The sequence below is a fragment of the Papio anubis genome, chromosome 11, assembly GCF_008728515.1.
Source record: "Papio anubis isolate 15944 chromosome 11, Panubis1.0, whole genome shotgun sequence".
Classification (NCBI taxonomy): domain Eukaryota; kingdom Metazoa; phylum Chordata; class Mammalia; order Primates; family Cercopithecidae; genus Papio; species Papio anubis.
The window spans coordinates 88,067,271-88,078,248 of NC_044986.1; the positions used below are offsets into that span (position 1 = coordinate 88,067,271).

Sequence of the window (10,978 nt, forward strand, 5' to 3'; positions counted from 1 at the left end):
CATTTTCTTCTTCTGTGAATTACCATATGCATGCTGGGTTGTTATTAGGGTTACCAGGTATGTTCCTGCCTCCACATGTCCAGTGTCTCTACCTAAAAAACCTGCCTCCCAGCCCACCCCTGCCGCATGTTCCTGTCCCCCTCCAGCTTCTCGGCGCATCCATATCTTACCCACTCTGCCAAGTCCACCTGCCGTGGGAAGCCTTTTCTGACCTCTCTTAGTGGTACAAGACCATTCCTTGCCTGCTCTTGGAATAGTTTATTAGTTCTTTCTCATGCCTTTCAATCTCAAATTCTGTTCCTATGTATCTATGTAGTATATGCCCTGCTAAAATATTGGCTTACAGAGACACAGGGTGGCATGGTGGTTGTATGCACAGGCTTCGGACCCTGGCTAAGCTGGTTTCACACCTCACTTCTGCTGCTTGCTAGCTGTGTGCACCATCACAATCAACTCAATCTCTCAGGTTTTGGTTTCCTCATCTGTATAGTGAGAGAAATTCATGCTGCCTGTGATGGTTTTAAGATACATCTGCAAATTCTTTGACACTCCTTCCCCCAAATGAGGGCTGGCCTTTGTGACTCACTGGTAACAAACGGAACGCCGTGGAAGTGACACTTTGTGGTTCTGAGGTGAGGTCATAAGAGGCCACACAGCTTCTGCTAGACCCTCTTGGGATGTTCTTGCTTGGAGCCGAGCAGCCACCTGGAGACTCCATGCAGGCTTTCCAGATGATAGCCCCAGCTGAGGTCCCAGCAGATGGCACATCCACAGTGAGTGCGCGAGCCTGGAAAGAACTCCTGCCCTCATTGCCTTCCGACCACAGCTGAGCAAAAGCCCGGCTGAGCCTACTCTACCCCAGGACCACGAGGGTGGATGATGAAATGACTGTTGGAGTGATTTGTTCTACAATAGATTCCTGAGACACTACTTTACATGCTTATTTCAAAGGTTAAATGAGACCATGAAAGAATTTATTGCATTACCTGGTGCACAGGGAGCAGAGGGAGGACCTTGTCGCCCATGTGTTCGGCCACCCAACAACCTAATCCACAAAATGTTAGGTTTTGCCTCTATGCCCTCTTCCAAGTTACCTACTGTGTCAGATATTGAGATCCCATGATCTGTGCCACAGGTTTCTCCCAAAGCTCAGCGACAGTAGTTCACCTTGACGACTCGGCCCTACGGAGATGTAGGTGCAAATGGGCTTCTTCTAAGAGGATGCGTTCAGAGGCTGTGCCGTGGTGCTGGGGCTCTTAGCACAGGTGTGCTCTTCATCTCTGCTCTTCATCCAGCTCCTAGACAATTACTGGGAACCCTTGCCCTCTGTATGGTCCTGGCTGTCAAAGGGCCACTGTAGTTTCATGGTGTGGAGGCTACAAACTATGGTTCCACATTCCTGACATTCCTCCCCTGGAGAGGTAGGCTACCTCCCCTCTCCTCAAAACTGGGCTCCACCAACAGAGCCTGGAGAAGTGACCTAGACACTTTGGTCTTCATCTGCTCTAATAATCTCTCTTGAGACTCTCTCGAGACTCTCTCCTGGGCCCTTATCGGGTATTGTTTCTTAAGCAGAACTAATAGGGAGTGTGTGTGGGTGTGTGTGTTTGTGTGTACAGAGAGATGTACCTTAAGGAATCCATTCCCACAATTGCGGATACCAGCAAGTCCAACATCTGCAAAGCAGGCTGTCAGGCTGCAGATCTAGGAAACAGCTGGTGCTGTAACTCGAATCCAAATACAGTCAGGAGGCAGAATTCCCTCTTCCTCAGGGCACCTCAGACTTTTTGCTATATGACCTTCAACTGATTGGGCAAGGCCCCCCAACACGATAAAACCTGATTGGCTTTACTCTGAGTCTACTGATTTAAATGCTCATCTCATCTAAAAATGCCATCACAGTGACAGCTAGGCTGGTGTTTGACCAAGTATCTGCTATGGCCTACCCAAGATGACACACAAAATATTCCATCACAGGCCCACTCTTTTAGAATCCAGCCACCATGCTGTGAGCTACCTAACCAGGCAAAAAGGCGAGGAGGAGGAACTGTGGTCAGCACTCCAACAGGATCCAGCCTCCCCGCCATCAAGCCCAGGCATTGAGTAACAGCACCTTCAGAAGGCCCCACTCAGCCCCAGCCCTCAGCATCATGCCTGACCACTCAAGTCTTTCCAGCTGAGGCCTTAGAGACTGAGGACGGGAGGCCACCCTGTTCTGTCCTGTTCAGACTCATGACCCACTGAATTCACAAGCACAATGAAATGGGGGCAGGTTTATGGCACTACATGTGGGGATGGTTTGATACACAGTAATACATAACTGAAATACTAAATCTTTAGCAGAAAAATTCTCATGTAGTCCTCAGATGTAGTCAAAAGAGGATTTTACAGGCATGGCTGAAAGCCATAGCTCCCCAAACAGTCCTCATTAAACCAAATTATATGATCTCTCGCTTCTTCCCATCTCATCTTTCTTTGTTTTTCTTTCCCAGAAATGAAGCCTTCTCTGAACCAGTCCCAAGAAGTTTCAACTTTAAAGCATTAACTCCCCAAATGAACTTGCTTTCATTTCATCTTCTCATATGTCATTGCATTCTCAACAACCCAGATCTATAGGATGGATCAGTCAAAGCTTACAAAGAAATCTAATTAGGTATGGAATATGAACTTTTTATTTGATAAATAACTTAGCTGGAGAGACATTGAGAGTTACTCTATTAGAATAAAAGAAAGAAACATCATAATTGCTGGGGTTCATGAGTGATTCTCTCCATCCACGGGGCTGTCTTGTAAATGTTATGGGTTAGCCCCAGACTGTCCTGCAGCCAGCTGCCATGGAGGGCACTGACAACCACACACAAATAGTGAAGTTGCTTTGCAGGGAAACACATTTGTTGAGGAAGGAGAGGGAGAAACAGAGCTGTTTGTTTCCTACTCTGCACTGCTCAGACTGGAATAAAAGAGGAAGGCTCACTTTTGTTGAGGGGAGGGAGGATAGGGCAGGAAAACCTGGCTTTCTCGCCACATCCTGAATGTAGAAGGACTCGTGGTTCACCTGCGTCCTTCTCTGGGAAAGAATGTTTGGGAAATGAGAACCCTGGCACATCTCTAACATGTAGAAACATCCATGGACTGAAAGGCGGGACAGAGCAGGCAAAGGGGGGCGTGGTTTCCATATGGGACATAAGCCAGTCTTGGTCCAGCTAAGAGAGGAAGGGGTGATGGTCAGGTGGGCAATTGAAGGGGGATCCTGATTCCACCTCTCTCCTGGGGAGATCTCAGAGTCCCGTGTTCTCAATTCTATGAGAAAGCAGAAACATCTGAACAGCACAGAAGAAAGCCATGGCAATGGTGAAATTAAGACAGGTCTGAGGGGAATGAAGGGACAGAAAGCAGCGAGTCCGAGGCACAACCTGTCTGCCAGGTCTCTCATCTCCTGCCGATGGGGGGAAGAAGCCTGACTGCTGAAAGGGCATTTGGGACGTTTGCCAACTTGAGCCTCTTTTTTTTTTTTTTTTTTTTGAGACAGAGTCTTACTCTGTCGCCCAGGCTGGAGTGCAGTGGCACAATCTTGGCTCACTGCAACCTCCGCCTCCCAGGTTCAGGCGATTATCCTGCCTCAGCCACCTGAGTAGCTGGAGGCTTTTGAGCACACAAAGCTGGGAGGAGATACTGGGTGACAGAACTAAGATCCAAAATTTACTTCACCAACCTAGAGAATTGGACAACATTTTACAAAATGAAAATGAAAGTCCAAAGAGGAAATCTTTGGGCTTGAATGTGCCTCCCAAGCCCTACTGCAGAGGAAGACAGGTAAGCATTTGAAAGCCTTAGGCATCTCAGCAGCTAGGTCACCAGGAAGTTTGCCTGAAAATCAGCTGCAGTTCTTCAAATGCCTGGGCAGTTTTCTCTACTACTCAGGGCATAAGCCCTTCCAACCCCTGGTTCCAAGGACTATGGCCTATGGGAGAGGGCAGACCCACAGGGCAGTTAAGTGCTCTTTCACTTCCTGGAGGGCAGGCAGGGCTGAGGAGGGCACCAAGCACCTGTGGATCAGGATCTGGGAGCCACACAGACCGAGCTGCCCAAAAGAACCTACTCTTTTTTCCCAGTTACTAGCACAGCTTCCCAGCATAACTTTCCCTGCATTTAACTTGTGTACTTTCTTCCAGGGTAGGACTTGGAAGCATCAGGCTAGCACAGATTCCTCTGAATTTTCTGTACTTGTTAAGTTGCCCCTGGAAACTCTTTTGGGGAAGAATCCTGAGACTATTTTGGCTGGGAGAACAGAAAGAAGGGATTCTCAATGGTTAAAAAACAGACAAACAAAAAAATGCCACATACCCTGCACTTTTAAAAATTACTCAATGTGTTTTCACAGCCAGGTCCATACCAAACACCTGCTCTGCCTTAAGGGTGTCTTTTTAACATAGGGTCACTCGGACCCTGGCAGAACACAGGCGTGCTTTCGAATTTCATTAAACCGGGGAAAGAGAGAACTTGGGATTTCAGGGGCTTAAAAAGAAATAAAAGAAACTTGCCTGTGAACTGTTAATTCGTATACTGAATATTTATTTTTAACACATGATTATTTTTAATGACCTGGAGTAATGAATTTAAAGTTTTAAAACACCAAATTGCTCAGCTGGGAAGAGGGTTACTGTGTGTCAAGGGTTACTGTGTGTCATGAAAGAGTGATCCATTATTTCTGCCCTGGGGTTCTTATGAAGAGGTTTGGACATGCTAACCTCCTTGGCCACAGGCTGGCGAGATGGAGATCTCCTTCCTAGAGATGTGGAGGCAGATGGCCTCTCTTTAAGGAAGATTCACGTGGGCTGTGAGGAAGAACTTCCCTTCTGGTCACTCATCGAATGCTGCTGAGAATGCAGAGGCGACTGGGAGGCTCCCTGCAGGTGAGGGCATGAGAGAGGCCATTTCTCCCTGCTCCAAAGCCTGGGAGAGGCGATGGTGCCACCAGGACACACCTCAGGAGGCCACAGTCAGCACAGGAGCGCTACTACAGGGCCCACGGTAAGGTTACGCAGACGTATTTTCACAAGGAGGTTCCAGGTATTTCATGACCTTAGCCCTCCACAAGAGGTGGGAGTTGAACATGTGGAGAAATGACTGTCTAAGCAAGGGGAGGAGCAAAGCCAGCATGAGGGAAGAGTCCCAAGTTGCCAAGTCGGACGCTAAGGGAGAGATCCACCTGGAAAGGGGCTGGGAAGAGACAGAAAGTTCTGGAATGTCAGATTGAAGGACCTATTATTATTTCTTTGTACACTTTGGGGAGCAATTACAAACGTTTGAATGAGAAGCTCTTATTTTTTTACAAGATGGTCGTCGAGTGCAGCCACAGAAGGAGACACAGGAGAGGTTTGGAAAGAGTCCCTTATACTCACGGGTCCTAGAGCCAGGAGGGTGCTGTGCTGGGCCATGTGGAAAGGACACCAGGGCAGTCAGGAGCAGAAGGCAGGGCCAGGGGAAGGCTGGGCTAAGACTTTTACTGGGGTTTCTGTGGGAAAGGCAAGGCGGAGCAGGGCGAGGAGTTTCGGAGTCACTGTGGTGGGCTTTGGACATAGATGGTGCCTAGTTGCCTGGTGCCTGGCTCTCTCAGTTCGTGCAGGCTACTGTAACAAATACCACGGGCTGGGGGGCTGATAAACAACAGTCACTTATTTCTCACAGTTCTAGAGGTTGAGAAGTCCAAGATCAAGGTGCTGGCAGATGTGGTGTCTGGTAAGGGGCCTCTTCCTGGGTCACAGAGGGTGCCTTCTTGCTGTGTCCTCACATGGTGTGAGGGCCGAATGAGCTCCCTCAGGCCTCTTTTATAAGGGCACTAATCCCAGAGTTCCCATGATCTGATCACCTTCCAGAGGCCCCACCTCCTAATACCATCACCTTGGGGGGTTAGGGTTTTGACCCTACATTTTGGGGGGATAGGAACAACCAGACCACAGAACTGTCCCTGGGATGGTTAGGGCAGCCGATATTGCCTCCTGGGGTGCAAGGCCCAGGTAAAGGAGGGAGAGCTCTGATGAGTCAGTTTGCACCTCAAAGGCATGCTCACCACTGGGCCCTTTCCTCTTTCTAAGAACTGGCCCAGGAGCTGCAGTCTCTTCTCAGATAGAAAGGCTTTTTAGATGTCAAAACAAGGAATTTTTTTAGATGTCAAAACAAGGAATTTTTTTAGATGTCAAAACATGGCAATATGCAAAAAATTAAAAATATATACAATGTACAGCCCAACAGAACAGTGCTGTTATCAGGCACCCAGGTGTGGGGCCAGTGTATGCTCCGCCTGCACGGCTGGGGAGCTGTGCTGCCTCTCCACTCGGCTTTCAACCCTGTAGCGAGGGGACAATGAGTCCTGACCTCACACGGCGACTTTGAAGAGCAGGCACGCTGCTGTGTGTGAGGCCCTCAGCCCAGGGCCAGGCACACAGTCGGTACACGTGTGTACATGACAAATACTACGACACCTTGGCTTGGGAAAGATTTAATCATCAAAGTGGATTGGAGTGGGGAAGCTGAAGAGGGGAGACTAATTAAGATCCTGTAGCTCAGAGACAAGGTGGTGAGGGCCTGAGCTAGGGCGGCCTGCGCGGAGTAGGAAGGAAGGCGTGGTGGGACTCCCCAGGTTTCACTGCTGAGGGGCTGCTGGAGCCCTTCATGAAGGCATTCACTCAGGGAGCAGCTATGAAGTGCCCACTACCTATCCAGTGCCAAGTGATGCACGGGGAGGCAGGGACGCTGCAGACCTAAGATGCTGCTGCTCCAAAACCATTGTCCTCCCATTTCTTGTTTTTTACTCTATTCCCCTATATCCCTGTACATCGCTTAATGCTCAAAGGTTAGATTTAATAAGTTTGAGGCGTCCTTGGGATTTCATGCTGGTGGTGGCAATAGAAAATGTGAGACTGGATTTTGGAAGTGAAAATGGGGACAAGGTGGAGAATCAGGAGTGATCGACTTAAAACAATTGGAATATTTGAGGTTGGCCAGAGGGGCAGTGTAGGGATGAGAAGAGAGCAGGAGAGTATCATCGGTGTGGGGCTAGACCCTTTTATTCCCACTCCCAAGTCAGCGTGAAGCTCCCTGAGGCGACAGCTCACCATCCTGTGTCCCCCAGCACCCTAGACTTGACGGCAGCAGAGGACAGAGCAGGTCCTCAGCCTCAGGAGCCTAAACGACCCATCCCGCCATGGTTTGCATATGTTTGCCTGCTTGACAGCCACCAAAGTTTTTCATCTTATTTTAAAAACAAAATACCCCTGTACATTTAAATGTATGTAGGCATCAGAGCCTATAAATCAGTTGATTTAGAGTATCATGTTGGCATCCATAGTCCAAGTCACATGGGGCTCAGATACCAGCTAGAAATGCCAGTCTCCTATCCCCACTACCTACTGCCCTCTCAGGCAACAGGAATTTTACTGAAGGGTGTGTGTTAGATTTTTAGATGGGAAGGACAGTGGAGAACCAGACTGAGAAGCAGAACAAAGGCAGGATGAGGAGCAGGGTTGCCTGGGGGGCTAGGAGCCCCCCGCCTTCCCTCTCAGACATCAGCACGAGAAGGAACGCCATCCAGGTACTGTGTCTCACCTTGACTCTCTGGATTGAGGGTCATATCTCCCGGCAGCTCATCCCTTGGCCCAGCTTGGAAGTCAGAGACCTGCTGGATTGGAGCAGGGACAGGGAAAGAAGATTCTGCAAAACAGAGTCGTGCTGTTAGGGAGGGGGAATGGGTGCTGGAAAATCAGAGAAGCAACCATGCTCAGGGAGCTCTTTATGACACCAGGACCCTGGGCATAATCAAGTACCAGAGGCCTTCAGTGTCCCAGGTACCCAGAGGCCTGTGGGGGTGGGGGTGAGAGTGAAGTGCTCAGAGTTTTTGGGAAGCGGCGTCAGCACTGAGCACCACGGAGAGCCCAGAAAAGCCTGAGCCCCTGGGAGGCATCACTTTGGAGCAGTTTCTGCATTTACTCTCTGCGTTGTGTGCCAGGGAGTAATGTGGCAAACACCACGGCCTCCTTCACGGCCTCCTTGTTACTCCACTGTTCTGAATACCTTGGAACGATTCTGTCAAACTTAGAGTCAGCCACAGAAATGCAGCTTAGGATACCACTGCCCCAGGTGTGCTGTTGGGGTCTGGGCCCTCACCTGCACTCCCTGAGAGCTCCGTGCCCTGGAGAAAGGCCTCTGTGAGGGAGGGAAGAGCACCGACCCTGGACACAGGCTGTGTGGTCTCAGAGTGGAGCAGGTGTTCTGTGGTCCTCCCAGGGAGCCTGACCGATGAGATGGCCATCACCCTGCCCTGGATGCCTTGCCTGAGGGTGTCTGTGTTGCTGCTGGGTGAGTGCCAGCCCTCAGCTCACTCAAAAGCTTCTGGGCTATTTGCCTCACAGCAGTCGTGAGCAGCTTTCCTGACTGGGGCCTGTGGAAAGGGAGGCAGAGCATGTATCATGCTCCTTACCTCTATTTGGCAATACTTGCTGCTGCCTTCATAGAGAAGCAGGTATAGATATCAGGTGTGAATCTGTCCAGATTGCAGTGGGAAAGCATCATTTTCCTTTACCTGTTTCAAATACATTTAATTCTGGTCCCAAGCCACCACTTATCAGAGAAGACGAGGCACCCAGAATCAATCAGCCTTGGACTCAGCCTGCCATGGTCAGGTGCTGGCCTCTGTCCCCTCACTGTGCTGTCCTCTAAGAAAGGTGGGTGAGGCTGGCACAGGGGCTGTGGTGAACGCTCTCCCTTCCTCACACTCCACTGGGCCATCCTTTCTGCTCGCTTTGTCCAGTCTCAGCACTTTCCCCATCAAGAAGACAGGTCTAGGGAACAAGAAGCTGTGCTGTTCTCAAACCCAGAGAGGCCTTCCAGCACAGCATGGAGGACCAAGCTGACATTCACTACCTGCCCTTCATTCGATACATGCATCACGTCCTGACATGATCCTACGTAGTCACTGTTTCCTTTCTGTCTGCGCCACTTGGATGTAGACTTCATGATGCCTGGCCCTTTCGTTCATTTGCATCCTCAGTACTTACATCAGGCCCCAGGATTTATTTGGAAATCTGAGTGCAGGAATCACAGTGTGGGCAGGGAGAAGCGGCCACCTGAATGAGGAAGCCCAGCACATATAGATGAACCATTAAACAACAAAAAGAGAAGATAAAGGGTGAAATAGACAGCAGAAGAAGTAGAGACAAATGATAGAAAGAGGCTGCCTGCAGAAGTGAGCCTATGTGTGGACAGTGGGGCTGAGGTGACTGCTTTTTATTGTAAGCTCTGTTGCGACACTGGGTTGTTACCATGTCCATACAGTCTCATTCTTAGCAAAGACATTCCTCCTTATTAATCAATAGTTAATTAATTAATTAATTAATCTTAATTAATGTTCCTATGTTGGCTGGGCCAATAGTATCTTCCAATAGGAAGATATTGATATTTACATATCTCTACCCTACCATTGTCATGGTTCCTCATGTTTTATGATGGTGGCTTCTATAGTCTCCATATTTGTCTTCCTGTCTCAATTTGCTTCCCCCACTAATTTAGTCCCCATATTGTGATCAGGTAAATCTTTCCAGAGCACAAATCAGATCCTGCTATTGCCCTGCTCTGAGCATTGTCATTTTTCATAAGATAAAGTTCATCTTGCCATATTAAACATTTATTGAACTATGGTCCTGGAGATTCAAAGATTCTTGCCCTCATGGGACTCACAGTCTAGTGATAACAGACAATATGCACAAGGCATTAACTAAGTGTTATGGAACCGGCAGGCACTAAGAGAGCCAGGTATACAAGAAAGGCACCAGCGGAGGAGGCCTGAATTAGTCAGCTGAAAACGGGGAGAATACGTTGGTTGGTTCAGCCTGGCCATCATTCACCCATTTATTCTGCTAGTGGAACTCTCACTTTTCCTTTGGGTAATTGCTCCTTCTCCATTCCCCTGTGGCCTTCAGGACATTGGCACTCAAGGTTCAACTGCCCCAACCATCCAGGGATGAGCACATGATCTCAGCATGGCTTGTCATATTCCTCACACCTCTCTCTCTCAAGTATAATATGTCCTTCACCTTGTGGGACCACTATATAGCATGGACAGTTGAACAGGTTGGACACTGCACTCCTATCCCACTCCTATAGCATCACGTACACAACATCTTGCTCATTTTTATATCTATCTTCTTCCTGCTCCTCAATGTCCTCAAAGTGAAGAGCATGTCTTCTTATTCTGAGGCATCTTTGTGCAGTAGTTATGGGTGAATACGTGGGAGCTAGCAGCCGCTAGTAGGCTCTGTCACCTAATGATTTAATGACATTTGGCTTTAACTCAACCTAATGGAGCCTCAGGTCCTCTCTCTGGAAAATGGGAATAATACTGTTTTAGTCTGTTTTCTGCTGCTATAACAGAATACCACAGACTGGGTAATTTATAAACAATAGAAGTTTATTTGGCTCATGATTCTGGAGGCTGGGATATCCAAGAGCATGGTGCCAGCATCTGGGAAGGGCCTTTGTGCTGCACCATCCCAAGGCAGAGGGCGAAAGAGCAAGCAAGTTACACAGAGCAAGAGGGGGCTGAACATGCTTTAATAACAAGCCCACTCTCTTGATAACTAACTCACTTCCACGATAATGACATTGAGAGCAGAGTTCTCATAAACTAATCACCTCTTGCTAGGCCTCACTCCCAACACTGTTGTTGCATTGGGGTTCAAGTTTCCAACACATGAATTGTTACGGACACATTCAAAGCATAGCGAATACCCATCATACAGGACTATGGGAGGAGTAAAGAAGGCAGATCTGTAAAGCAAGCAGCCTCTTCACACAACACCAAGCCTGGGGTGTAGTATGTGTCCAGTTAGGCAAATTAGTCTTAAAAACCTAGGAGATATACCTTTGCTTTGTGCTGGGCACTTGGAACAGATGGAAAGTCTGCCAGATCCCCCTTCTTTGTAGG

General features: G+C 48.6%; 1 long non-coding RNA gene across 1 annotated transcript; it reads left to right on the forward strand.

Annotated features, from left to right (window-relative positions):
* The first annotated feature begins 651 nt into the window (after window positions 1-651).
* LOC103887449 lies at window positions 652-2,744 on the forward strand. The gene is made up of 2 exons (XR_001906303.3): window positions 652-773; window positions 2,493-2,744. It is a non-coding gene; the product is annotated as an uncharacterized LOC103887449 (long non-coding RNA).
* The last annotated feature ends 8,234 nt before the right edge of the window (window positions 2,745-10,978 follow it).